The 26,852-nt window shown below is 36.7% G+C and overlaps 2 long non-coding RNA genes across 5 annotated transcripts in view; one reads left to right on the top strand and one right to left on the bottom strand.

Moving 5' to 3' along the window:
* LOC119786281 overlaps nt 1–20,881 on the top strand; it is a 139,655-nt gene extending 118,774 nt beyond the window's left edge. The window contains exons 7-9 of one of the 2 annotated variants that reach the window (XR_005281168.1): nt 17,477–17,585; nt 17,814–17,967; nt 18,174–20,881. This is a non-coding gene — a long non-coding RNA (uncharacterized LOC119786281). Of the gene's footprint in view, nt 1–17,476; nt 17,586–17,813 lie in introns of both variants that reach the window. The other variant, XR_005281167.1, reaches the window with a different exon arrangement.
* Nucleotides 5,639–26,852, bottom strand: part of LOC119786280 — a 40,459-nt gene continuing 19,245 nt past the window's right edge. Inside the window, exons 3-4 of one of the 3 annotated variants that reach the window (XR_005281166.1) lie at nt 17,366–17,567; nt 5,639–6,551 (exon numbers count right to left, since the gene is read on the bottom strand). This is a non-coding gene — a long non-coding RNA (uncharacterized LOC119786280). Of the gene's footprint in view, nt 6,552–16,068; nt 17,568–26,852 lie in introns of those variants that run through there. The other 2 variants (XR_005281164.1, XR_005281165.1) reach the window with 2 other exon arrangements.

Raw genomic sequence — 26,852 nt, forward strand, 5'->3', positions numbered from 1 at the left:
CTGAGTTGTCAGTGCTGAATGTTTATTCTAGTATCTGAAGGCACGGCCAGTCCAGATCTATTTCAGCAACACCACACATGACAACTTGTTACACCACCTTCCTGATATTTCTATTGAAGGTGACTCACTGGCAACAACACTGTATTGATCTTGGGGACCGTTTTAACAACCACCTCACACCCTTTCACACAAACACCTGAGTGCTTGTGAATTGAAAATGTTGGCAGATAACTTTCCCAGAACATCTTCTCCTGTAAGATGTCAGTTTAGAAGCTGTGTGCTGAACAGAGAGAGGACGATGAAAATCAAAGAAATTAATATGCAATAGAAATATTTTCGCCCTGATTAAAAGGCAGTGGCATGATGAGCAATCAAAACAAGAAATAAACTACATGGATTAAAAATTTGCTTTTAATTGGGTAGATGAAAGAGGCAATTAAATGCAGTTGAGTTAAGTCTCTTTTTCAAGTCAGCCAGTGCTCATTTATTAAAAATGAGAACATTTAGTGATGCGATGAATTGCTCTTCTCACTTACTTTTGAACATTTCTGAACCAAAATATAAATGTTTTAAATTTTTTGTCGTCTTTAGTTTTTATGGTTCTCTATTATTTTCGTGAATAAATTCAGAGTAAAAATTACATTGGTTGATTATATCTTCATTTCATGGGATGAACCTCAGAAAATTAACTCTTTGCAGAACCATAAGACCTGAGAGCCTGTTGCATATTATTTCTTACCTGTTGTTGAATCTAATCACATTTATAAACTTTTCTGACTTGTCTTTCAGCTGAACAGACATTTTCAATGAATTGTTAATAGCTCACTCAAATAAAGATAAAAGCAAACACAAAACCATCAATTATTGTTGGTTGCACATGTAAAGATCTGAGAAAATCCTTGAAGTTAGTTTTTTTTCAAATTATTGTTTAAATGCAACATCATTCCCTCACAAAAAAAAAAAAAAAAAAGTCAAACCTTTTTTCGGTGATCTGAAAATCTTTACATTTTTTTTTTTTTTTTTTTTTTACTGAGAATGTGATTCAGAGACCTAACTTCTTTACTTCTTTGTTTCTCAGGCCCATTCCAGGACAAGATAACCTGGCATACTGCTGAGGTAAATGTGTGTAGATCTTTGTAGATTAGAAAATGGCAAAAACAATAATAGGGATTTACTTTCCTAAACTTTTTCATATCTACAGTCAGAAATTTACTTTGAAGGTTAAAACAAGTAAAGCTGTGACAAAGTCAGATGAGTAGCCTTTTTAATATATTACCATCATGTTAACTCCATATAGTGACTTACTAAACAATAAAAAGAATTCTGTCCTACAGTTAAAACTTTTAACACATGGAGTTTTATATAAATGCTGTGCTCTGGTCAGATGAGAATTAGATTGAGTTTTTCAGCAATACTCAGTTGAGATGGGCATTAAACTAAAGGTTGATGATGGGCTCTGAGAACTTTATTAGCTTCTATTGAATTTAACTGTATATGGACTCTGACACAACACTAAAAATGGGTCTTTACTCTGCCTTGCACCATATGGCCCTTCAATACAAAAAACTGGTATACCGGTGTGGGTACCAGATCTACTCGGGTGGTCAGATCTGCTCAGGGCCCTGCACTTTCTTATGACGTCAACATATGGCAACTCGACTCTGACAAACTGTATTGCACCCGTTTCTTAAGAATCAAATGTTGGAGTCTCACCATATTATTAACTTTTTTTGCTATTACTTTACATTTCATCTGTAAAAGTAGTCGAAAGTACAAAAGTGTTGTCAGTCTTGAAGAAAAGTACTGCGTTTTAAGACTGAGCTCTGCCATTTAATAAGGTGACAAATAAGTCTCAGCTTATTTTTATCCTTTTAATTAAGATCTGAGGGCAGAGGAGGACAAATGGAACATCTTAGAAAATGACTTTCGTAGAGATTTTAGACAAATAAAACAGCTATTCTACTCATAGAAAACAAATGGTTGTTGTTCATACGCATATAAAAGTAGAGCAGCTTAATATGGCTAACTGACTGAGGTAAAAGAGGCCAACCTGTTAGCTACTGAATACAGTTAGCCACAGCGCTACCCAGCCCTCCCCCTTTATATCAGTGTTTAACAGTTACTTTGTTCACCATAAACATATTTTTCAGATTTGTTATCAATCAGGGAAAACTTAATCGGTCATTAGACACGCTAACACTACAGATGCTCCCGACTCTGCACACTGACGCTGCTGATGTTATTATCGTTGTCAGGGCAACCACAATGTTTTACATCATGTGGCAATGTTCAGTCAATCATGTAGCGTAACGTCACTTGCAGCAGGACCCGAGCTGATCTGACTACCCGAGCAGATCTGGTACCAACACCGGACTTAAAATCCCATGGTCACTTCTGCCCCCTGACGTAAATCATTCTGGATATCTGAAGGATCAGAGTAAGAGCGGACCAAGAACTTTGGACTAGGTAGATATATTGTACAAGGAGTGATGGTCAAAACTCAGTTTGCCCAACCTTTTAAAATGCTAAGGAACACTGAGTGCTAACCAGTTGGCAAAAGAGGGCTTTACACAGTATTTACAGTAGGCTTTCCAGTACTGTGGCATTAGTAACATGGTTAAAAGCAACATATTCTCATTAGCAGTTCGTATGAAATCGTACGAAAAGTTATGCACACTATTTCGTACGTTTTGGACGTTTTTCCTCAAAAAAAACAGATCTGTGCGCATGCGCTGGCTGACAGAAGAAAAAAGCAGATCCGCGGACGGACGTAAAATTGGGACAGTGCAATAATCACTTATTCATGTCTCTAACTACGTTGCTTGCTGTTTTATATCTTAGGGTTAGGGTCAGGGTTAGCTCTAATTGTAATTTATATTCTATGTTCTTGAATTGTGCGTTCCGAGTTTTGTATTTTTTTATTCAGAAACATAACATTTTCCTCTCACCATGTCTTCACTTATAGAGGCTGCAGGAACAATTATGAACAAATGTTCACATAAATGTTCAGATTTGCTTACAGCTACATCAGAGGGTGTAATTTATTATTTATTGTACTTTTTTCTTAAACTAAAACTCCCCTGCAGCAGTGCTTTCAGTGTAAAGCATTGCAATAGAACAGTCCCTTAACTTACAGCCTCCCAAAGCACCATTTTCCTTAAATTAGTACTTCTCTAAAACATTTGGATCAAGGCTTTGCACTGGAACACCCCTTAAGATAGATATTATTGCAATACTGTTGCATTAGACTATGTTAGTGTTGTAGACTATTTTTAAATCGGCATGACTGAGTTTGCATTTCTCACTTTAAACTGTGCTTAGGACATAAGGAATGAAATATTGCTTTTCCTGTCCCTCTTTATCTTCTGTAACAGTTTTTGTACAAGGGATTACAGAATGCTCTTTTCTGGTAAAGCATAATTTCTGAGGCATGATGGGGTAACTGTTGAGGTTTGAGGAGCAACAAGCTTCAGTTTTGGAGGATGTGCTTAAATTTGTGCAACGTGACCACTCATGTCGCACTGAGATTGCACCAGCCTTACTCATCAATCAGAAATCAAAGCTTCAACAGTGACAAACATTAAAGGAAGACTGCTGGGGTGTCCTGTGCCAAGAGGCTTCTTTTTGCTGAGCATATTAAATCACCATAGGTTAAAAAGAGACTGATCATCGCTGATCATGTGGGGGTAGTTGGATGCTTCTGAGGATACACATAGCAGTTCTTGGGACTTATAAAGTCATTGTTTTTTTAAAGTTTAATTTAAAGGTCTATTGTTTTAAAAAGCAGAACTCTAAATGTCCCTAAGCATCCAATTTATTTGCCACAAAAAAGCACTGTGTGAATATTGCCAAAGGACACAGATAAAACTTCATTCCAGCTTTTTTTTTGGAGGGGTTCATAAACTTCACAAAAATAAAACTTCACAAATGGACATAAAAAAAATGTTACCAATAAAGGTAACCAAAATATCACAACTACTTGTCGCAGGCTGCATCAAAAAAGAAAGAAAGAATAAAAAAAGAAAAAAGAAGACAATTTTTCATCCTTATTCCCCCTCATCTGCATTTAGGTGTGATATTAATGCTTTTCTCCGCCCCCTTTTGGGATTTGGACTCCGGCAAGAAGTCTGTTTATCTGAGCAGCCAGCAGAACTTCAACAGAGAATTTTTTTTTTTTTGCATTCAACTTGTGTCTTGAAGATCTTGACAAAGTCAGAGTTAATGATCAAAATAGCTGGTGTAGAACTCTTTGATCTTTTCCTGTAGCCAGCCATTGATAATCATATTAGGTTCAGAGTAATTTGTGCCTAACATTGCCTAATTATTACCTGTAATTACTACTTACCTTTTTTTTTTTACTTTGAATGCCGGCTCACTGCCTATAATCTGTGTCTTTTTGTGGAAGTAAGTGATGTATACATATCTACAAATGTATTTAATGCTGCAATTTGGAAATTGTATACATTACAGTGTAGGTTTATATTAGAGAAATAATAGTCTTTTGCAAAGTACAGTTCTAAACAGAACACTATTCCCTTATTCCACTTCTCTAGATGCAGCATTAAAATATGTTTGGTAAGGGTCTCCTAAGATTAAAATATAAAAACAAGACTAAATAATATCCACGTTCCATGATGTCCGTAAACATCTTAGCAGCAGTTGGTGTACCTTATGCCTTTGCCTGCATATCTTAATTCCTCTGCAGAGGCTCAGATTTAGTCTTTTTTGTTTGTCCCTGGACATGTTTATGGGCTAATAGGCCTTTGTTAGTAGTACTCTATTTATTTAATACAATTGTAGTGTGAACAGAAGGAATAATAAACAGGCTGACTAAACATACGATTCTTCTTTTGGGCTGAGAAAACCCTGTGTAAGGACACAAAAGGGGGACGTTTCCACAGCGGAAAGTAAATTCTTTTGAAGTGGAACTAATCATCTGAGGGATGGTTCCCGTTGTCCTAACAACGCAGCTGAATTGGAATGAGCCTTCTTTTTTGTGGAAGATATGTTTTCTCCTTTCATTCGGACCTGATGATGATAGTAGTTTCACGCCCTGTCCACCCACATTGTCCGTCCAAACTTCTTTGCAGATAAGTCTTTACTCGGAGACGCCGAACGCACGGCGGGTGACTCCTGGGCTGTGACGTCAGCCTAACTCCTCTGTCTACTGCTCTTTCTCTCCTTTTAATACCGTTAGGATGAAAAGGGGAATCTGTGAGTGTGAAAAGATGAAAGCTCAAAACAGCCCTTATATCATAATAGACCTTCTTAACACAAAGTTGGTCCAATGTTTTGAGTTTTCCCTGCTTCTGATTAACCAGATTTTTTTTTTTTTTTTGCGATTTTGTTTATTATGTGAACCAAAGTACACAATAACTGGAAAAGATCAAGTTGTTTGATAGATGAATATCTAGAATTTTTAAATAAAACGAACAACCAGAGGGTTAGAAGGATTTTTTTTCTTGTATGTTAAAATGTATGTTAAAACCTTAAAAAGGGAGAGAGATACTGCACATTTTCCTAATAAATTTAGTATCCATATTCTATATACATTAATATGTGTATGGATGTATGTATGTGGACACAATAAATATGTTTATGTATTATATCTATAATAAAAAATTAATTACACAGAGACTGATATTTAGAAGTTTTTATTTCTCTTAAATATGTCAATTTTCAACTTCCAGCAAATAAAAGCAGCAAAAAAGGTTAGCCTATTTTATCAGACAGACAAAAAAATGGGTTCCATTTTGTACCTGTTTCAAGGTAGTTATTTTCAAAACATACTTTTAATCTGAAAAAGAGACTCCTATAAAAAATATTCTAATTAATTAAACATGATGTATCTGCATTCTGCACATACAAATGCCTGGTCTTTAACACACTTATTTTCAGGCCTTCGTTGGAACAAACAATACTTACATATCTAGTAATAATTATATGATTTTTTCCCTCTTTTTAGATACATATTCCAAGAGCACCTTTTTTTTTCAAAACAATTGAATCATCTATTTTAAAATTTTTACATTCCTCTATCAAATTTTGTGATGTACATTTCTAATTAATCATCAGAAGCAAACTTCAGGGTTGAATGGAAGTCATTAAATTATTTTGTGTGGATAACAGGAATCGTGTGAATATTTTAGTAAATATATTTATTTATATTTCACAACAAGTAAGCATTTATTGACTAATCCCCTAACCCTTCAGACACCCCATAGATTCATCTGTCATCAAAAGCTGGATTGAAGCTTTTGTACATCTCACCATCTGCCTTCAGACAGCTAGAAAAGGTAACTCTGCCCTCCTGACCTCAGACTGGGGGAAATGCAAACTCGTACAATTCCAAATCTTTGTCTTCACACAAGCTGTAAAGCTCTACCTCTCCTGAGTTATAAACTATTGGCCTCTCTGCTACTCCAATAGTCATCCAGCCGTTTTATTGTCTCAATGGGGGGTACAGGGTTCAGGCAGCAGTCATCGACTGAAGCAGAGGTGAACTCTTTGGGGGAAGCTTCCTGGCCACGGTGCCAACATATCCGTCAGATCTGTTGAGACACAGAAAACAAAGAAAGACTTTATTGCACACATACATTTTTGCACCAAAAACTAACAACTACTATTGCTTTGTTGAAAACCCTTAAAAAACCTCCTCATCTTGAACACACTTATTTGAATGAGTATTTTTGTAAGTAGGACTAAGATTGAATGAAAACATTATCATTAGTATCGAAATTAAGAAAAGATTAAAATTTAAGCAGTCATCGCACATTTTTGTCAGCCTTAGAACTTTTTTTTTTTATCATTTGTATTCTTTTCCAGAATTTCAAACCTTCCCTACTGTGTTTTCCTGCTGATTATTTATACACAGTTCTTTTGACTACATTATTCATCATTTTTCTCACAGATGATTTATTAATTATAGTACTGCAAATAAGGACACCCAATGAAGAAGTGCTAACAGAGTTAAATTATGTTGTAAAACTGAAAAAAGGAGAAATCTGTCTAATCAAACATTGTTTCATGTCTTTCCACTGCAATAACTGTAGTGAATCATTAGTATCAATCTCAATCAGGTGACGTCCAAATAAGTAAAGAGTTTTCAGCAAAAGCAAGCTGATAATGGATTTATACTTTGCAGTCATAAATCTACACGATGTTCAGTTATCCACTAGCTATTCATAAACCAATTACAAGCAATCCAGACTGCTGATGTGATATTTGGCAGCAGCGTGTTTGCTGTGATGTCACGCAGGGGTGGATCCCTGCCCACAGTGACGGGAGAAGACATCTCTTTCTTCCATCCCAACAGCCTCTACTCTTTATCTTAGGGGGATAAGAAGATGAATCTGTTTTGTCTCATCACTTTTTTTGCCTGCTGAGTCTTGACTGTTTTCTCTTAAAGCCTCACGAGCAACCCTCACTATAGTGCTTAGTTGGAAAGGTTAAGGCAGGACGCACAGCATAAGCTCATGACACACTTGAATGTAGGCCATTTTTTATTTTTTGTCGGTTGATAAAAGAATCCAGCCTGTTAGAGAATGCAAACTTGTAATCCTCAAGAAACCTAATTCATTCTACTTTCTGCTAGAAACTTGCTTGTTTTAAGGTCATTTCAAGCTCTTGCTGCTGTTTAAGCAAAGATAAAAAGGCTGATGCACCAAATACTCCCTACTAAATGAATGCAACCGAGAGGTTGCTCATGTATGAGCTGCGTGTTGCAGTACCTTTGAATCTTCCAAGCTTTCCTTGGCTTGCTGGTATTTTTGTAATTTTTTTTGCATTGCCATTGTCATCACAGTGAAGTGGGAGCCTGGGAGAGGACACCAGTGTTCTGCCAGTTGGCTCAAGCAGACAAAACACAAGGCAGACACAGAACAGCTCTAATGTTTATTGTTCCAGAGACTGACAATCCATTTTTTGGCCAGTTGCATTCAGCAGTGTCCTGTTACTCAATAAAAAAACTTTATATATTATCAATTACACTACCTAATTTTGTTATATGTTAAACGTATTTATTAATTTAGAATTCTATCTCTGAAATAGTTTTCTTCCTCACCTTACCAAAAATACTTTTATTCAAATTTATTTACCGCTGAGGAATCATGAAAGTTTAATAATTTATTATAAGAGTTTAATTAGTTTTTTCTCAGTTAGATCAGGACACAGGCATAAATCATGATTACGATGTTGTTAATATTCACAATATGTGGCTCATTGCCCGGCGCAACACAGCCTGGTGGATGGCACAACTCTGGAGCAGTGGTTTTCAATCTCGGACCTCAGGACCCACTGTCCAGCATGTTTTAGCTCTTTCCCTACCTCCACACACCTAACTTCAATAAAAGGGTAGGACCCTGCAGGCCCCTGCAGCCTGTGGTAGTTGCTGGTGGTTGTGCAATCATCCTGCTGTCCTGGAGAAGATCTAAAACATGCAGAGCAGTGGGTCCAGAGGACCGAGTTTGAAAACCACTGCTCCCAACCTCTTGTTTATTTGTCAGGGGGCCATGGCTTATGTGCACTACAGCTGCAGCTCTTATAATGTTAGCACCTGCTTTAGAGTTCTGAATAAAAAATGCTGCATTTGATATTAACTAAAAAACGTCTCAAATCTGAGCTCAGTTTTTTCTCGACACCTACCCAGGAGTCTTTGTCTGTTCTGTCAGCTCACACCAGAGCAACCTGTAATTGCAGCACTTGTTTTTTTTAAGCAGCATGGAGGTCCATCCTGTTAAGGCCTTTCATAATCAGATGCAAATGAACGAAAAAACCATCATCTGACTTGGTTGATGGAGTATTTTGTTGCGTATGGGCTCTGTGTTTGGCTATTTCAATCAAAAGTGTCTTTATGTAATTTTTATGAAATTAGTTTTAAAGAACCTTTCTAAGAACGTCTGGTTGCCTCCAATTTAAGCCTGTTATGTGATTGCAATGAACTGAATGATTAAGAATTTACACAGATATAATTGAAATTGTTTTGTTCATAATCTATAGAGTGTACAGACTCTTTAATAAAGGGTTTACTCCTCGATACACTAATTAATGAAAGCAAAGCAATCAAAATCACATTTGTTTCCTCAAAATTCCCTGAAAATATAAATATGTTGCCATTCCGAACCATATTTTAAATCTAAACTTCAACGCTGGAGGAATGTTTAGTTTTCTGGAATGTAAGCTTGCTTCCCAGACGTAAATCTTGTAGTCTGTAAATTGGTTGAATTCCAGGTTTCACCTGCTTTTAACTTAAACCAATCTTTTTAATTCTGAGTAGTTTTTGTAAAGAAAACAAACCCCTCAGCATCATGCTGCCACCACCACATTTTATTGAGGAAGTAACTGCATTCCTCTTGCACCTCTTTCTTAAAGGTCAGATTTTTGTTGTGCATGGCTAACAGTTGTCCTAGGAACAGATTGTCCTACCTAAGCTGTAGGTTTCTGCAGCTCCCAAAGAGTTCTGCTAAGCATGCTAACTTTCATGGTTAATCTTCTTCCTTCCAGTTTTGCATGATTGCATGATTGAACAGTTTTTGGGGTAATTTGCTTAATTTTTGATATTTATTATAAACTTCTCCAGTCACCAGTGTCAACCTTTACTAATGTGTCTCCTGTGTTTCCTATTCTTTGTGATGCCGTTATTTGCACTAATATATATTACACTGATTCAGACATGTGTGTAGGTTATAATGCATCTCTATCGGTTTTCTTGCCTCTCATAAGCCAGCAAATCTATTCTCCCGGTGGTGCTGTGCTTAGTAGACAATAGTCCTGCAAATATCAGGGGCCAAGTCATTATCTACTGCTCAGCAGGTGTGGACATTATTGAAGTGTCGAACTAATGATATGTAATGAGCTCTCTGTGACACATGTCTAGCCACCCTTACTATCATGGGGCCCATTAATATATAACAGAATCATAATTAGTTTTGTTTGAAAGCCAAACAGACGCTAGTAAATCTTTCAAGCAATATTAAGTTGTGTTTGCATGCTGTATGCAGTTTTCCAATCTGTGCATTTACGTCTTGGGCCAAAGAAATGTGTCTTTGGTCATTCTAAACTGTGCATCAATTGCGCTGTAGTTTCAAATCAAAAGATATTATGTAGACAAATGACAAGTGCCCTGCCTCTGTGTGCAGTTGTGTGTGACTAATTTATTTCTTTAACCACCGTTATTCCTTGACAAACAGAGCGATAAATTGTGTGTGTTTGTCTTTTTTGTGCTCTGTAAATTCAAAGCTGACAACAAACACAAGGCAGTCTAAAAAAATGTATATTGGAAATGGTTTTTGATGTTTTTCCCCACTGCAAACACTTTCGGCTTTCTGCAGGTTGCATAGCAACAGCAAACAAAGGCAGGGCCCATCTCAAGTTTCCCGTGGAGCGGCCGGTCCGGCCTGCCTTTGATCTTGACTGGGAAAATAGCTGAGTGGGCACTGCTTGCATTTGTCTTTCATTTACTCCAGGCCCCCACACCCCTGTCCTCCTAAAATGTTCACTAAAACAGCCAAATCTTCATCTGTCCCCATCAAAGAGACCCCTCCTGGATAATCAGCTGTGGCAAGAAAACCCATTTATGGACCACTTAGTTAAAAATTGAATGCATTTAGTAAAGTATTATAGTTTATAATTATATTATCACTTTTTGTGCCTCTTATGGGCTATAAAGTTCTGTAAAATTTAGATATTTCTAAATCGATTTGCAAAAAAAAAAAAAAATATTGGATGAATGCATTCAGAAGTTTGATGGGCAACATTTTTATTATATATTTATAACAAGCAAGGTAATTAGTCAATAGTAACTAGTTGACGAATACACTAATTTTGGTTATTAGGAACACCTTAGCAGATTTCATTAAATTAAGATAGCATTACAACCTTGGTTTTTATTTTTCCAAGTAGTCTCAGTGCAGAATTTATTAACCTGTGCCCCAAGACACCAGAATTAAAGCCTTGCTGAACACTTGAAGCATCCAAATTTTGCCTTTGAAAGTCTAAGCATTATGAACTGCTAACCCCAGAGAATCATTTATATTCTCCAAAAGTCCCAATGCCAAAAGAAACTAGGCACATTTGATTTGGATAGTCACAAGGCTGCTGAAGAGTGCTCCACACTTTAATAGGAAATTTAAGCTATGCAAAAGGAAAACATTGATAAGCCATTTCCGAGTGTAAATAAATACTATCAAAGGAAGTCCTTGGATTCAAAAACATAAATAACTTATATTCTATGCATTTGCATGACCAGAGCTGGATGTGTAATGCATCTTAGGGCTATTGAATGTAATCTTAGTTTGCTCTCCTCTGCTTTGCTTTCATCGAAAAACAGCTCAGAAAGCTTGAAAGATTAAACAAATTGAAGAGTTACACAATGTTTTGGTGTAATTTACTGTAATTGATGTTTCTATCTGGTGCTGAGGTCTTTAAAAGAAATCGCTTGTGTTTGTTGAAAAGCATGCAGCCCAGTAGGGTGTATTGACTTTGACTGTTGACTGGTACTGCTGCATTGGCATCTGTTAATGCTCTCCCATTGTTTGACTAAATGACTAACTCCTTTATAAAGCTGAAAGCACACCTCACTAACTGCCGAAAAGGGACTTCAGAATAAACCTATGCATTTCACCCACTGTTTTCTGAATTCTGAGGAGAATCACACATTTGCAAGAAGGGGGAAAGGAAAACTTTGCTCAGGCTTTTTAAGGTAAAGTAAGTATTAACACTCTGCTGTTTAGTGTGTCTTTGCCAAGGACAACAAAGACAAGTGGTTCATCCAAGGTTTCTTGCTTTACTTTTTCCATAACCCTGTATTAAAACATAGAGAAACAGTCCGATTCAATGCAACATGCTGTTAACTAAATATCTAATCCAGTCATGTAACTCCTCTGCATTAAACAATGTAAACAACAAATAATGTAATTCTAGGTCTCCAAAAATTGCATAACATATCTGTATGCCATCCATGACACCAAACAGTATTAGGATAATTCCTGCAGAAATTGTGAAGGCCCCTGCCACTTACTGTTTTCTGCCATGTTCACAAATCAAATTTTTATTGCTGATTTGGGTCCAGCACAAATCAAATTTGGGATTTAAGGCCTTTTAAGGAACTTAATTTCAGCAACCCAACCATCAAAACAGTAAGATTTTAATTTTTAAAGGATCTATGAGTCTTATTTTGAAATCCCTCAAGACTTATGCAAGCTTTTGCAACATCCATCTTCCTCCATTCAGCTTTAGGGATTAAATAGCAGCAACCTGTTTTCAAACAACAACAACAGAAAAGGCCTCATTATGTTGCTTTTATCACATATTACTATGATGAATGCATTTGTCTTGGCAGCTGTACAAAAGTATAATGTAGCTTGGTGGAGTGTCACTTGGAGTAAAAAGGTTCAGTTCTGTATTTTCAATAAAGTCCATATTAATGATTCTGTATCAGCCTTGTCTTCCAGAAAGAGTGATCAGCTTGATCAGCCAGTGATCCAACACATTACTTCTTTGATCACCTCTTTATTTAACTCCAGTTTGCCTTTAAAACATCTAAGAACTTTCAACTGCTTTTGCAAAGGACAAGACTCACATTTAAAATCGATTGATATACGTAGATTGTCATTTAAATCTGTGCAAATAAACATTTGCATCCCTTAAAATAATTTCATATTTAATCAGGTTTCAGCCATCAACTTTCATCTATTTTAACCATAAATTTTATAACAATCTGTCATAAACTACAGCATAACTGTACAGCGGATGAAAAACAATTATTGGTTTTTATTTTTCTGGGAAAACTGAAATCTAAAAAGTGGAATGCAGTTGTTTTCAGTCAGTCTTTGTTGTTTTACACATATCCAGTAAAACCATTTGGCTTAAAACAGACATTCATTCGGTACATAGGCCTCAAAGCAAAACCAGAAACCAATTCAAGTCTACAAAGATCCATTAAAACGCTGAGCTAGTCCAGTTTCCCCAAATAACATAAGTAGGAAGAAATAAAAAAATAAAGGAAATAAATCTTCATTATTAAATAAACCATGTTTCTACACCATTTAAGTAAGTATGACACAAGTTCTGCATCCTGCACCATATTACTCACAGTTTGATGTACTTAGAGACACTCTTCAATAAAATGACAACTATTGTTGGTGGAGCCAAAATTTTATTAATGAAGCTGAAAGTCCCTGGTGGTTTTTCTGAGCTAAGGCCCTGTAATGAGTTATACCTCACTGCTAGTATCTCTTTCTTCTTATTGTACAAATTACTGTGTACTTTTCCATCATCAAATGGAAATGAAGGAAATGACTGACAGATCAGATTTGCATCAGTCAGCTAAGTTTGGGTAAAGTATATATGGAGAGCAAATTACATTAAGCTAATACATATGTTTAATTTTATATTTTCATGAAAAATACTCTGAAGTCACTTTTCCCTCTTTACTAATTGCACTTGTATCTAAAATGCCAGTTATCTACCTATGCTGTCTATTTGAAACTAAACCTTTACCCTTGTGATATCACACAACTAAACACATAATTAGTTTCCAGCTGCACTAATGAATTTATTGCTGCTCAACTACTTTACTCTGCTTTAAAATAACTAGCAATTAATTGTGTGCATGGTTAATGATGGCTATGAGGATTTTGAATTGCATTATTTAATTTTTAATGTATTAATGCCTGTTTAATGTTCTTGATTTAATTGTCCTTTATGCTTATTTTGGGTCAGACCTTTTACATTTGAATCACATAGGCTTTGCATTTTATTCCGTTAAATTCTAAGGTGCAAATTTAAGTGAAACAAATCATTCAATCAATATATTACATATCTATGCAGTTATCAAAATAAAGCAAACTGCTTGCTATGTTCCCTGCCTGTGCTGTTTTTGTTTTTACACTACTTTACAGGATTGAAATAAACCGTTTGTTCCATGTGTGTCCTTGTAAGGAAAGCTCATTCTAGCTGTTTCCTACTTTGGCTTTAACAAACAACAGAGGCAGAAAAAGGGTTTTATTTTCCTTCTGGATCCCTTTATGGAAGCACCTGAGTTTTCCTTTTCATAGGAAAAACTGTGTCCCATCTCTTTGTGCCAGGTGTATTCTGTTCGGCATCAAGCACTGCAGTATTTGTCACATTTCTCAGCACCTGCACTGCTAAAAATGTTCTCTGTTATTCTTATCATTTATTAAAATAAATAAATTCATACATTAATTAATTACTTAACTGATAATAACAACAACAGCAATAATAACAATAATAATAATAATTATTATTATTATCTCCATGAGTAATTGAAACATTTTTGAAGGAAAAAAATAACAGCGAATAGGGATCTTCCTCATTTTCTCTTCAACAAACTCAGCTGAACCAGTTTAGCATATTTATTTATAGCAGGTTTCAAATTCTGAATCCTCTGAAATAAGACTGTTTCAGCATCATGTTTCATCACAATACCTCTCAGAAACATATATAAATAAATAAAAACACATTTTCATGCTTGTCTGCACCTAAACCCACTTACTAAAATGACTGCAAGTGACACCTGACAACAATTTTAGGACACACAGGATATTCAGAACCTTTTGAGCCCTAACATGCCTGTTTACTGTCACTTTAATTTATGTTGTTTGTCTTGTGGGCTGTCTGATACTGGGACACTGGCAAGTGAATCTTCAGTCCCACACTGGATTGACAGGTGGTGTATTTGTCAGGGGTGTGGCTGCACTGCAGCAATCTTGAAGTCTGTGTTGTCTAAGTGTCAAACTGACATTCACATAAAGTGCCTAGATGCAGGTTTCCACATCTAAACACTTTCTTTAAAACAAGATAAAGTTAGTTGCTCAGTTTATGGATCATAAATGATGTTTATTTTACTATTCATCCTTACCTTTTCTGAAATATAAAACTCAATTTGCAAAATATTTTACATGTTTGAATCGATAATTCAATAATTGGTTACTTTATTTTAGAAGAGTAAAAGTTAAGCAAATTTATATATAAAAAATAAGTCTTTTACCAAGAGATGGCTATGGCTTTCTCTATAACAGACACACAAGACACACACAACTAGGCATGAACACAGTCCTACTTATGGGAGGAGGTTTAGAATAGTCAATTAACTTAATATTCATTATTTTACCCTGTAGAAGAAAGCTTGCATACATGGAAAGAAGTCACTCATGCACATGAAGATCTTGCTAATTCTATTCAGAGAGATCTCAGGTCAGGATTTTAACCCAGTGCCTTCTTGCTGTATAGAAATAGTCACATCAGTGGCCATTGCCTGTAATTTAGTGATATTAAATTATATGTTTCTAATGTTATGTTGAGCTTGTAAAAATGCAAATTGTCAGTACTGATGGTTTTTCTTAGATTAAAACATTAGAATAGTGTTCTCAGGATTAACCATGCAGCATGACTTTAATCATGGATATTAGTTGTGTAAATTATATTGTGCATCCATTACTACACTGTGTTTTTATGACAGCAAACATTTTGACTGTTGAACTAAAAAATAGTTATTTATTAGCCAATGTGTAAAAAAATTGAGAAAACAAAATGTTGCCTGTCTTCCTATATGGTTAGACAGTATATACAAATTTACAAAGCAACAGTTAAAATGTTTAGTTTATTGAATATTGAGACGTTTTATTTGAAATTATTCCCTATTTATCAACAAGTTAGAAACACAAAAACGGTAGTATTCCTCCTTTTGAGATAAATTATTAAAAAAGAGAGAGAAAAAAACAACTCTTTAAGGTTTGACTTGATGCTTAAGTTAAAAACATCTTCTAGTAAAAAAAAAAGTACCAAGTATATCAACTTTTGACATGCTTAAGTAGTCTCACAAACCAACAAATCATTTGTATACTTAAAATATTTTTTTAAGGTTTCTAAAATCCTGCTCTTTTGGAACAATCACGTACAATATTGTGTACATACACATAAAAGTGTATTTACCAGGTTACTCTTGAAAACAATAATGTTTTTGTTAGCAAACATAAAGATAATCTATGCTGGCATTGTAACAGGAATAAAACATCAGGTTTTATTAGTTTATAGATGTTTTGTGTTGTATACATAGCCATGATTATATAGCTTTGTGAAGAGGTAGGGCATTTTTTCAGGGAAATATGTCACAACTTTCTGAACTTAATTAACGCCAAAGAAGAGAGGGGACTATAGGTTAAGGGATAGCCATCAAGAATTGGATCCAACATTTAAAGGACACCACAGCTACTTTGATTTATAATGGATTTTTATTGTCAAAATATTTCCTCATATTTAGAATAATTACACCTGTTAAATCAAAGTCATTGAATGAGTACTGCTTGTTTTCTGATTCTTATGCTCCTGTATTTTGCCTATTTACTCGCATTTGCTGACAGTTACTGAATGGACCTATTTGCTACACTCAAACTATAATCATAAAGAATTAAAATAATATTTTCAGACTTAACAATCCATTATATTTGACAGATGTAAACAAACCATGCATTATATTTTAATTGACATAATTAGCATTTACAATATGCGTCTGACATATGATATGAACACTGTTGCTCACACTCAACATACACACCAACATCCCCAGCATGAAATTAGCTATGTATCAATACTTTTTCTGGATTATTATTATTCTATCTCTAACATGTGAATACATATTTTTTTAACATGTAATGGTAAATATTCTTTAGGGTTCCACCCAATTTCTTATTCTATGCTTACAACCTCACCTTATAGAAAAAGCCTAAAGTCTGTATGCCAGTTTAGCATGATGCAAAGACAAACACCATCTCAATCTGTCAGCCTATATGCTATACATACACTTGGGAGAAATCAGTGTCTGTTTGTGCCATATAGAATTATCACCTCCTAACTATATGACATTTCTGGCGCGAGAGAGAAGGGAAAAAAAAACAACAATCATGGCACAGACGGAGTGGGGGTGGGGTGGCATTTGTCAGTGCTCTCGTTGGGGTTCAAAAGTAGAATATAAAATGTCTGTCTTTGTCTAATCCAACACATTTTATTTTTATAACTGAGAAATCTGTTGAGGGACCCCAACATTTTTTCCAACTGTCATGGTGTCATTTGTTTGGAAAAAAAAAAAAAAAGTGAAACTGAATTCCCTCCTCCAGTCTTCCTGCATGTTGTGAGGTTAGCTGTTGCAAACATGTAAGGTGTGGATGTATGGGAGGCACATTTAGACACTTCAAGCATTTTCCAGACGTGGTCATCCAGGCGCGCAGAGAGCACTTTGTCGGATCTCCCGACCGGCTCTTTGACATTAGTTTTGCCCTGTTGCTTCATCCTCCACCAGTCTCCACTTGCTTTAAAGGAAAGCAGTTGGATGTCAGAGTATTGTACTCACGTTAACCCCTTTCTCTTTCACATCTCATATTTCCCCCTTTCCTTGTGCCTCTACACTCCTCCCATGGCACCTTTGGTTTTCTTTTCGTCTTCCCTGGATTCTCCTCTCCAGCAGCCAGAACACTGAAGCCATCAAGCCATTAGTGAGTCCCAGCGCTGATAATGAAACCTCGGAGGTGGTCTGAACCAGTGTGGTAGCGGAGCTGGAGCACAAGAGGAAGGTAGATTATGATAATTACCTTTTCCACTAGGGCACAATGGGAAAAAAAATCCCACTTCCTCTAGGCCTTGATTGGCAAAGCAGCACAAGATAATTAGTTTGACAGTCTTTAACTGGAGAAAAAAATGTCAAATATTGTATTACAATAAGTTCTAATCATTTCTAATTATTAGCAGAAGGAATGACACATATGTGACAATGTTACAGTCTTTTTTTCTTATTTTTGCAGGTGTCACCCACATCCTTGGCTGGTGTTTATTTGTTGTGTGTACAGCTTTGGTTTAGGACCTCACACATACTACACAGATGCCTAAAACATCACCGCTCTCACTTTGAAGATCCTATGAGGTCAGGTTTTAAATTATGGTCTGAACCCACACCAGGTATTCCCACTGCACTCCTGTAAATCCATTTTTCACACAATGCATTTCAAATCAAAGCAACGTCACCGTAACACGCCTTAGGAAACATTAAGCCATAGTGGGCTACTTTCATGTAAGATAGCATAGCCTCTGTATGCTTTGATGTGCTCTCTTTTTTAATGCTTTATTAATAATAACACACTGGCTTCTTCTCACATCACCACCAGCTTCTGGGACTGCTTTTTCTCCGTCTGAACCACATCCCTCACCCCATCCAAGCCACGACTGCTTTATCCCTCCCTAGCCCCTCAGCTCTTTCACAGGATTGGCCTGTTTGTGTTCAGGAGGGGGATTATAGGGAACAGCAAGGGTCTTGAGATGAAGGGAATGACGGAGGCCTATCAGAGGGCAGGAAGTACACAACACTTCCACGTCATTGGCTGCGGAGGAAATCAAACACATCATAATTTCTTCAAACCGTTCCTTCTCTGAGTGTCAAGCTTTTATTTCCTTGCCTAAAGAGAAGGAGTGTTGAAGGGTTGGGGAGGTGGATCGGAATTGGAGTGACTGTCAGTGAGTTTAAGTGTGTTCTGGCTCCTGTTTACAGGTTCGTAAACACAGATGTAACCGGCGATGAACATGTAGACACTGATAGCGCTCACCTCCTCCGCTTGTGGCCAAAATACAAGGCAGCCTTCACATTTCTAGTGCTGTACAGGATAAAAGATATGAATGGGATGTCTGATTCATGCATGAATTTAACATTTTTCTCAAATTCATATATTTATCCATGCTGGGGTGACTTTAAAATACGTGGCAAAAGATCATGAAATGGGACACTCAGTGTGAATAATATTAAAACAGTGGATGGGTGTTTTACTAATCCCAAATTCCTTCTTTCTGGCCACCAGGTATTATAATTAATGGTAAATCTAAATATTTACACAGATAGCTCCTGTATGCTGATTTTTAAGCTTTTTTTTATATCTAAAGAATGATTTTAGAACTCCCTTTATAAGCAGAGTTTAACATTTCTAAAGGACAATTCATTGAAATAATGTCACTGTAGTCAGTTCTCTATATAAGGTAGTTGTAAGAAGCCCCTTTTCATATGTTAAACTACAGATTAGATTTGGTGCAATTAAAGGTCCTAAGCTTTATTCATTATAATTTTTTGTTTTTGCTTCGACTTGAAATAAAGGTTTTCAAGAATTAGAATGCGAAGATTTCTTAAACATTACCAACTTGATCGAAGTATCTTGTGTGAAAATAATAGTTTGGAGAGAGAGAGAGACTGGGATGTTCTATTCTTTTGGAAATAAACTCCCTTTAGTTGTTTAGATCCATTTTGGTTGGACTAATGTAACTAATGTAAAAGGCAACATGCAGATTGACAAATACTTTTCATGGAACATCAAAAAACTCATAAACATGATGGTAGAGAGCTGAATCAAGAACGTTCTGAACTGCAATATTTATATAAAAAGTAAAATGTTTTTGGCCCGAACACACAACCCTAATGTGTACTTTTTCTCAGAGCAGGAAAGACCACTGGCAAGGACAAACTGCATATAGAAGAAAAGATAATTGAAAAACATATTCTATTCTCCGTCTGAAAGGGCTTTTTCGGAAACCTGATTTAAAATTTTATTTTCACATGCTTTTCACACATGTATAAAATGTAATACAGATTCAGACAAAAAGATGCATACTGCTCTGTATGTTTGTACAAACTATGCTGTTATCAATATTTGACAGCAGTAAGAAGTGCAAGTCCTTTACTAAAGCTAACCAAATAAACAGGAGGCATTCAGTTTACTTCGGCTTTAAAGTGACTCGGAGCTGTGGGCTCAAGCACCAGCCGACTTTCTCCTCTTTGTCCATAATAGATCTGAGTGGTCTGAGGGTCCTCTGGGGGCACCTGGCTCTCTTCCCTGCCATCGCTGGCTAAATTGATCGCTGAGGCCATCTCTGTGCAGAGATCAGGGGTCGGCTTCAAAGGCCTCCTGCCCACTTCCTGCCACCTGGTGTTCCATATCGGACAACCTGTATGTTTCTTTCTCAGCCCCCACCCTTCGGTACCCTTCTACGAACAGGTTAAGGACATGGAGCCAGTACAGCTCCTCCCTGTGATCTCCTGCTGCCTCCTCCCAAGCCACCCACATGCAGAGAGAGGGTGAGAGATCAGTCCCACACAAACATAGCATAATCACTCCACCATTTGATGTGAAAATCTGCTTTTGATTTAATTATAGCCTGCAAATGCATAACTGTCTACAATGAAAAGATTTGACAATTTTTGGCCAGAGTTACATTTTCTTCTCTATGGTGCTGGTAGGTGTCATATGACCGTGACTCTCTTATCTAGAATGTTTTCCTTTCCATGAGTACATTCAACAATTTCCTTATTTCGGTTAATAAAATAATGACATCAAAAACAAAAATTATTCATGGCATGCATTTTAATCACATTATGAAATGTGAACATCTTCCCCACATTTTAACAGATCAAGTTAAGTAAAGCAAATAACCCGTTTACACCAATCACTCATAAGATTATGAGCAATGCCAGGTGGAGTGAGTAATATCTTGCTCTAACAGAATGTTAAACAGCAGAGAAAACCATTCAAATACATGCTATTTTGACATTTACCAAAGAAGTAAACAGTTTTGAAGACTATTCATTCCCCCCCCAACACATCTCCTTCCCAGTGGGTCCTTTAAAAGCTGCTTACAAAAATGGCTTAAAGAACATGACAGCAGATCTTAAGGGTTTACCGAGCTTCCAAAATCCCCAGATTCCAACCAGATACATTTGATGGTATCTAATAGCATCTGTAAGACAGCTTAATCCATAAGAAGTGCATACCTTAACCCAGAGGTGTCAGGGAAGTAAAAAAAAAAAAAAAAAAAATGCCACTGTCAAATTTCAAAAGTCGGAGAATTTCGGACAGAGCATATACTTTGCTATCAGAAAGTTTTTTTTTTGTTTTTTGTTTTACTTTCTTACGTTTTTCAAGTCATAGATAAGTTATTGTTTCTGGATTTTAAGATCTATACTAAAAATACACATCTTGCTGATTTAATTGTGTTTAAAGAGGGTTCTACAAAGCATTGAGTTGGGGAGGCTTAAAATGCACAACATACTTTGTAGGTTTTAATTTCTAAAATTCTTCAAAACTATCAAGCAGGTTCTGCCACCTTTGAACTGTTACTCAACTGTTACTCAACTTGTTTATCAAATAAACTGAAAAACACACTAAAGTTAAAAGGGTTTGAATACTTTTTGAAAGCACCACAGACAGTCATAATGTTATGGCTGATTGGTGTTTAACAGGGCAGTGAATTAAAGCAGTTCTTGGCTCTCACTTGGAGCATGTTTCGTTATTAACTGATCAACAGATCTGCTATGGTATGAATAACTCTCTCTTTCCCTGTTGGTCCCGTAACAAATGGCAGGGCTCTCGGACACACATTTGTGTCTCCATCAGGGCTGTCGTACAACCAGCTCCAAGAATACATATTAGTCATGTCATTTTTCTTTTTTTCTTTTGTTGTCTGCTCATTAAGTCCAGCCATCAAATTCACCCAGCCCCCCCACCCCAATACGTTAGCGGATATCAGTATGTCCACTACTCTTGTGAACAGGGATGAGAAGGAGAAAAATAGGGAGAGGAAATAAAGGTCTGAGGAGTTTGGCAAAGAGACGACGGAGGCTGAGACAGATGGCATGAAGTCTGCAACACTCTGGCGTGGCTCGCCTGGTGCTAAAATCCTCCTCTCTCACATTCCAATAAATCCTACCAGGAGGCTGGGGAGTCTGTCACACCACTCCAAGGATCCACACGGCTCTCCTCCCTACCACCCTCCCCCATACATCAGTGCCCCCTCCTTCCTCATCAGTGTTTGACCACTCCACTATCAGATTTCTCCTATTTTTAATCTACACAAGCGTATGGGTCTATGTATAGATATAGATCTACTGGGTCTTCTAACGTTGATAAGATCAGCAGCCACTTGGGGTGCAGATGAATAAAGGACTGCATTGTTGAAAACATTTTAAAGATGGCCTTTTTTGTCATTCCAGAGAACAAATCTTATTCCGACTCAAAATATGAGAGAGACTGTGTACAATCCATTTGTATTAGAGGACGAAGACATAAGAAGCTTTTTGATTAGTCTCACCAAAGCCTGCAATCAGTCCAAAGTCTTGAGCAGACACAGTCTAACCAAATATCAGCTCAAACATACAGTGCTCAGTTCAGAGTTTCCTGTGGGTCTTTAAATCAAGTGAAGCTGTGATTACACACTTAGCCCAAAATCCAGAACTTGATCACAGGCTCCTCTCAACAACTTTACATCCACATTCTGAATTACTGGATCTCCTTTGAGTTTGCGCTCTTTTGCTAACTCAAAGTAGCTTGTCTCCTAAGAACAATCTAATTTATTTTACGCTTGGCTCTCTCTCTCTGTGACTCTTTCTGCCCGTCTCTTTCTGCCTTCTGTTTGTTCTAATGAATGACTTCTAAGATAAAGAGCTGCTGTGATGGGGTCACAGAGGGCCTCAGAATCACATTACTGTTAATGATAATAAAAAGAACAATCTGCGATGAACCACTTGGATGTTTCCCTTTTCTCTACCCATATGGACAGGATGTTTTATCTGCTATTGTTTTCAGTGTTGTCACACTTGAAAAGACTGTGCAATTAAAATGCATTCTCAATATTGTCTTGTGTTTTGATATAAGGATTGTCTATTGAACAAAAAAAGCATGCTCTGATAACAAAAAAAAGTATACAGCGGTGCGCCATCTGGGTTACAAAGTACAGCACCATGCACAACATCAGGCAGAGCAACATGGTGCAGCATCTGAAAATATTCCCTGAGGTAACATTTTAAGTGCGCAATGACTACCAAAAACACCTAAACTCCAAATATGAATTTGTAACAACTGACAACGAGTTATTGTGGTGTAAGCCTTTGTTCATCTGACTTCGACATTTAACAGAGTCAGGCTGCTGTTTTCTACCTTTGCTGTTTAAAACATAATTTAAAAAAATGTGAAGGAACCCATTTTTATCACAATGTGGTGACATCTTTCCTTGTGTTTAAACAAAATGCAGGTTCAATTTCACTTCTAAAAAGCATCATACATGCGCACCTGAATAAATTAGAAAAACATTAAAAAGTTTTGTATTTCTTTGAATCTGTACAAAAAGTTAAACTTGTATCTATCTTTAAATAGATAGATTATTACGGTGCCCATTAAAAACAGAATTGAGTTTCTCTGGGAATGTTAAAAATACATAAGATCAATAAGAATTTTTTTTTTACACTATAACTAAACTGTAATGCAGAAATGTTCTAATTGGCTTTGCTAGAGTCTTGCATAATCATGGTAAAGAATACTTGATATACATAAGATTATGGATACTAGTTCAGCAGGTTGTTACTAGCTGTGTTTCCATTAAACATCAAATTATGCAAATTGTAATTAGGCAAATAATTAAGCTAAATTAAAACATTGAAATTTCAAACAAAAAAGTGGGCTTTCGTCATATCGAAAATCATAGATAAAAAAAATGCAATGGAAAAACTTTTTTGCATCACACAAGTCAACTGATCTGCAGTTGGACTGTAGCTTGGCCTCACTGCCTTGTAAAAAGAAGAAGTAGACACGAAGTAGTTGATGATGGCGCACATTTTAGTTTGGCTAGAGCTTGTTGTTCTTTTTTAGGAGTCATTGCGTGAACAACATATTCATGAGCAATTTTTATTCAATTTCTTATATAACTGAAATGCTGCAATCGCAAAATTTGCATTTTGGAAAATTGGCTGATTATCAAAAGTTTTGCACACATTTGTAAAGAAAGCCCAGCTATTGGCAACCTTTAATAGGGCTTTAAGCTACAAAAAGATCATTGTGAAAAAAGCGATTTTTCAAGTTAATGCTAAGTAAGAAGATATTCTTTGGAAAGTTTACTGGAAGGGAAATGTATAACAGAAAGTGGTGCATGGGCAACAGAGTCTAAATAGAATTGAAACCTAAACCCCTTTTAAGGGCTAGAGGTCCACAAAGGCTTCAATAACAACTGCAACCAGAACTATTGAGGATAATGCTTACAACTGCTGCATCCCTTTTATTAAGTCGCTGCTAAATTAGAAACATCCACTGAAATGCTTTAACTAGACAAAGGAGAAAAAGATCTCAGCTGTCAACATACTGAGCAAAGCCCTTTGCTGATTTCCTCTAGAATACAAAATCAACGCAGAGCAAGGGTTCATTGCATTCACTGTACAGTAAATAGCCTTAATTTCCAGTGGAATGACTTTCATTATAAAATTGCCTTCTTAAAACTTCTGAGAATCATAACATTGTATTTACTGTACATTAAGTGTAAAATCAAGAAATAAACATTTGAAGTATTCCACTGAATAAAACATCTATATCTTTTGAATATCAGTTTAAAAATAACTGATAAAAAAAGAAAACTTTTTTTTTTTTTTTTCAGAGGTTTTTGTGTTGGATCATACATTGGAACTTAAAGAAAAAAAAAAGGTCTGTGAAACAGTTTGAGATGCCACATTTCAAGCTAAAAACACTACAGCCCGAATCTCCAGATTTATCTTGTACAGGTCATCGCAGCATCATATGTAGAGAATATTTAAATGAATGTGACATTCACAAGTGGATCATTGGTGGCTTTTTCTCCCTCCTTCGCCATCGGGACACAGTTGCTGGCTGTCCTTCCTGTGTGGCAGGGCAGCGTGGCGTCCCCAGGCTCCTTGGCGCTGCAGCTGTCACCCACGGATGGGAAAGTGGTAGGGTCGTTGGCTCCGCCGCGTGGCTCCTGGCAGCGCTCACCCTGCCCTGGCCCCGGTGAAAGGCCAGGGATCAGGAGCCCAGCTTCGCAATGGATTGATCAAGGGCCAGCCCTTTATTAGCCAACGTCATAGCCAAAGGTCAGCTTAGGCCACTGGATGGGTCCTGCATGTGCATCCTATGGACTGACTCACTCCCATGTCCAGGGAGTGTGTCCTTGTCACTTTGACCGCTCAATATAGCTGACCTCTCCCTGATGAATTGATGAATCCCACTCAATTACACTTCCACTCTTCTTTTAGTACTTTGATGTCAGCAACATTGTGCACTATTTCTTCTTTTAGTTATATTGCTTTCTGTCACCTGCTATATTAAAAGAGCTGTCCCTCTAATTTGCACTAGCAGAAATTGTTTAATAAATGAGGAGACCTTGATTTGCACTGATGATCACAAAGCAACACAATTGCTCCAAATTGTTCACCAAGTAGATGGTGCACCACATCCCTCTCATCACTGAGTGGCAACTGCTGCCTGGTGTGGTTTACACTGATGCAGCCAGGCTGTGAAAGGGGATAATTGCGGTGCTAAATGCTGTCAACGCTGACAGGATCCATTTCTTGACTTGTCAAGGGTAGCAGCAATGGAGTGGGTCATTCCACGGTCCATACACACAGAGGAGGATGAATTTATTTTCACAACATATGTGCACACATGTGAGCACATGAACACACACACACACACACACAGAGAAAATCAACCTCCCTCCACATGGAGATGATTCTCTCCTGCTTCTATCAGGTTGCATGTGTTTTTTTTTTACAGCTATAGAGACCTCATCCTGGGAAATTGAGCAATTTCTGATTGAAAATAGTACCGGTAATTAGAGCACTCAGTATTTGCAACCACTTGGCATTGCATTAGTATGCAAAGCTGGCAGCCAGCTTATCTTGGGGAAAACGTTTGTTTCCTTAATTGCCCTCTTAGGACAAAAGTGAACAGTGTGGGTGGGGAGGGTGGAAAAGTAAAACGTTAACGTGGTGCAGAAAGAATGGCGCCTGGTGTGTTGAGGGGCTATGACTCCCTGAACAGAGGGGTTAAACTCCACTAATAGACTGCACACACGGGCACACACAGGGACAGAGTAGCAGAGGAGCAGTCATACACCCACACATGGGCACACTCTTCTTCCATTGGCACATGGGCACACAGAGACTCTTGCAGACAACAACATAACTATGATTAGCCCAAAGATTCCAGGACACACACTTCGGCACAATTAACCCAGCAGACAAAGCATCAGAGATGCTAAAGTGTTCTTCTGTTTTGCTGTGCTGATGAATGACCCTGACTTTGAGTAAAGAATCAAAGATGCAAAGCGGGATTTGTTAAGTTAACCTGTTGGTGAGCTCACTATGAACTATTTCGCAGTCAAGAACTTTCTGTTTTATAAAGCTTGTTAACGAATCATCCATCCTATTTAAAGGTGAAGCTTAGCCTTTCTTTGCTCTGCACCTTACCAGAGCAAAGACACTACATTTAACATGAGGCAGGACCTATACCGGGTCTGTCATACTTCTCTAATTGGATCCTTACATTATGCTTTGTTCTTTCAAGAAAGTATGCCATAGTACTTTTTTTTCTTTAGTTTTATAAAAAGGATGCAAAATATGTTTTCCATATATATATATATATATATATATACATATATATAGCTATATATATATATATATATATATATATATATATATATATATATATATATATATATATATATATATATATATATATATATATATATATATATATATATATATATATATATATATATAGGTATGAAATATTTTAGGTGTAAAAGAAGGATACCTTTCAGACCAGAGACGTTGACTTTTAGAAATTCCAGACTAATGCCTTCCTGTACATTTAATTAAGACTAAATAATTATGCTCTTCACATCTATTAAGTTCTCACCAAGTTTTTAAAAACTTTCACTAAAAAGTAACCCAAACCTATTTCAGCTGATAATTGCTTGACGTGCAACAGAAACGAATCTTAGTCTGTATAAAAAGAAAAAAACCCACCTCC

The sequence above is a fragment of the Cyprinodon tularosa genome, unplaced genomic scaffold, assembly GCF_016077235.1.
Source record: "Cyprinodon tularosa strain WSP-4 unplaced genomic scaffold, ASM1607723v1 ctg27, whole genome shotgun sequence".
Lineage (NCBI taxonomy): Eukaryota > Metazoa > Chordata > Actinopteri > Cyprinodontiformes > Cyprinodontidae > Cyprinodon > Cyprinodon tularosa.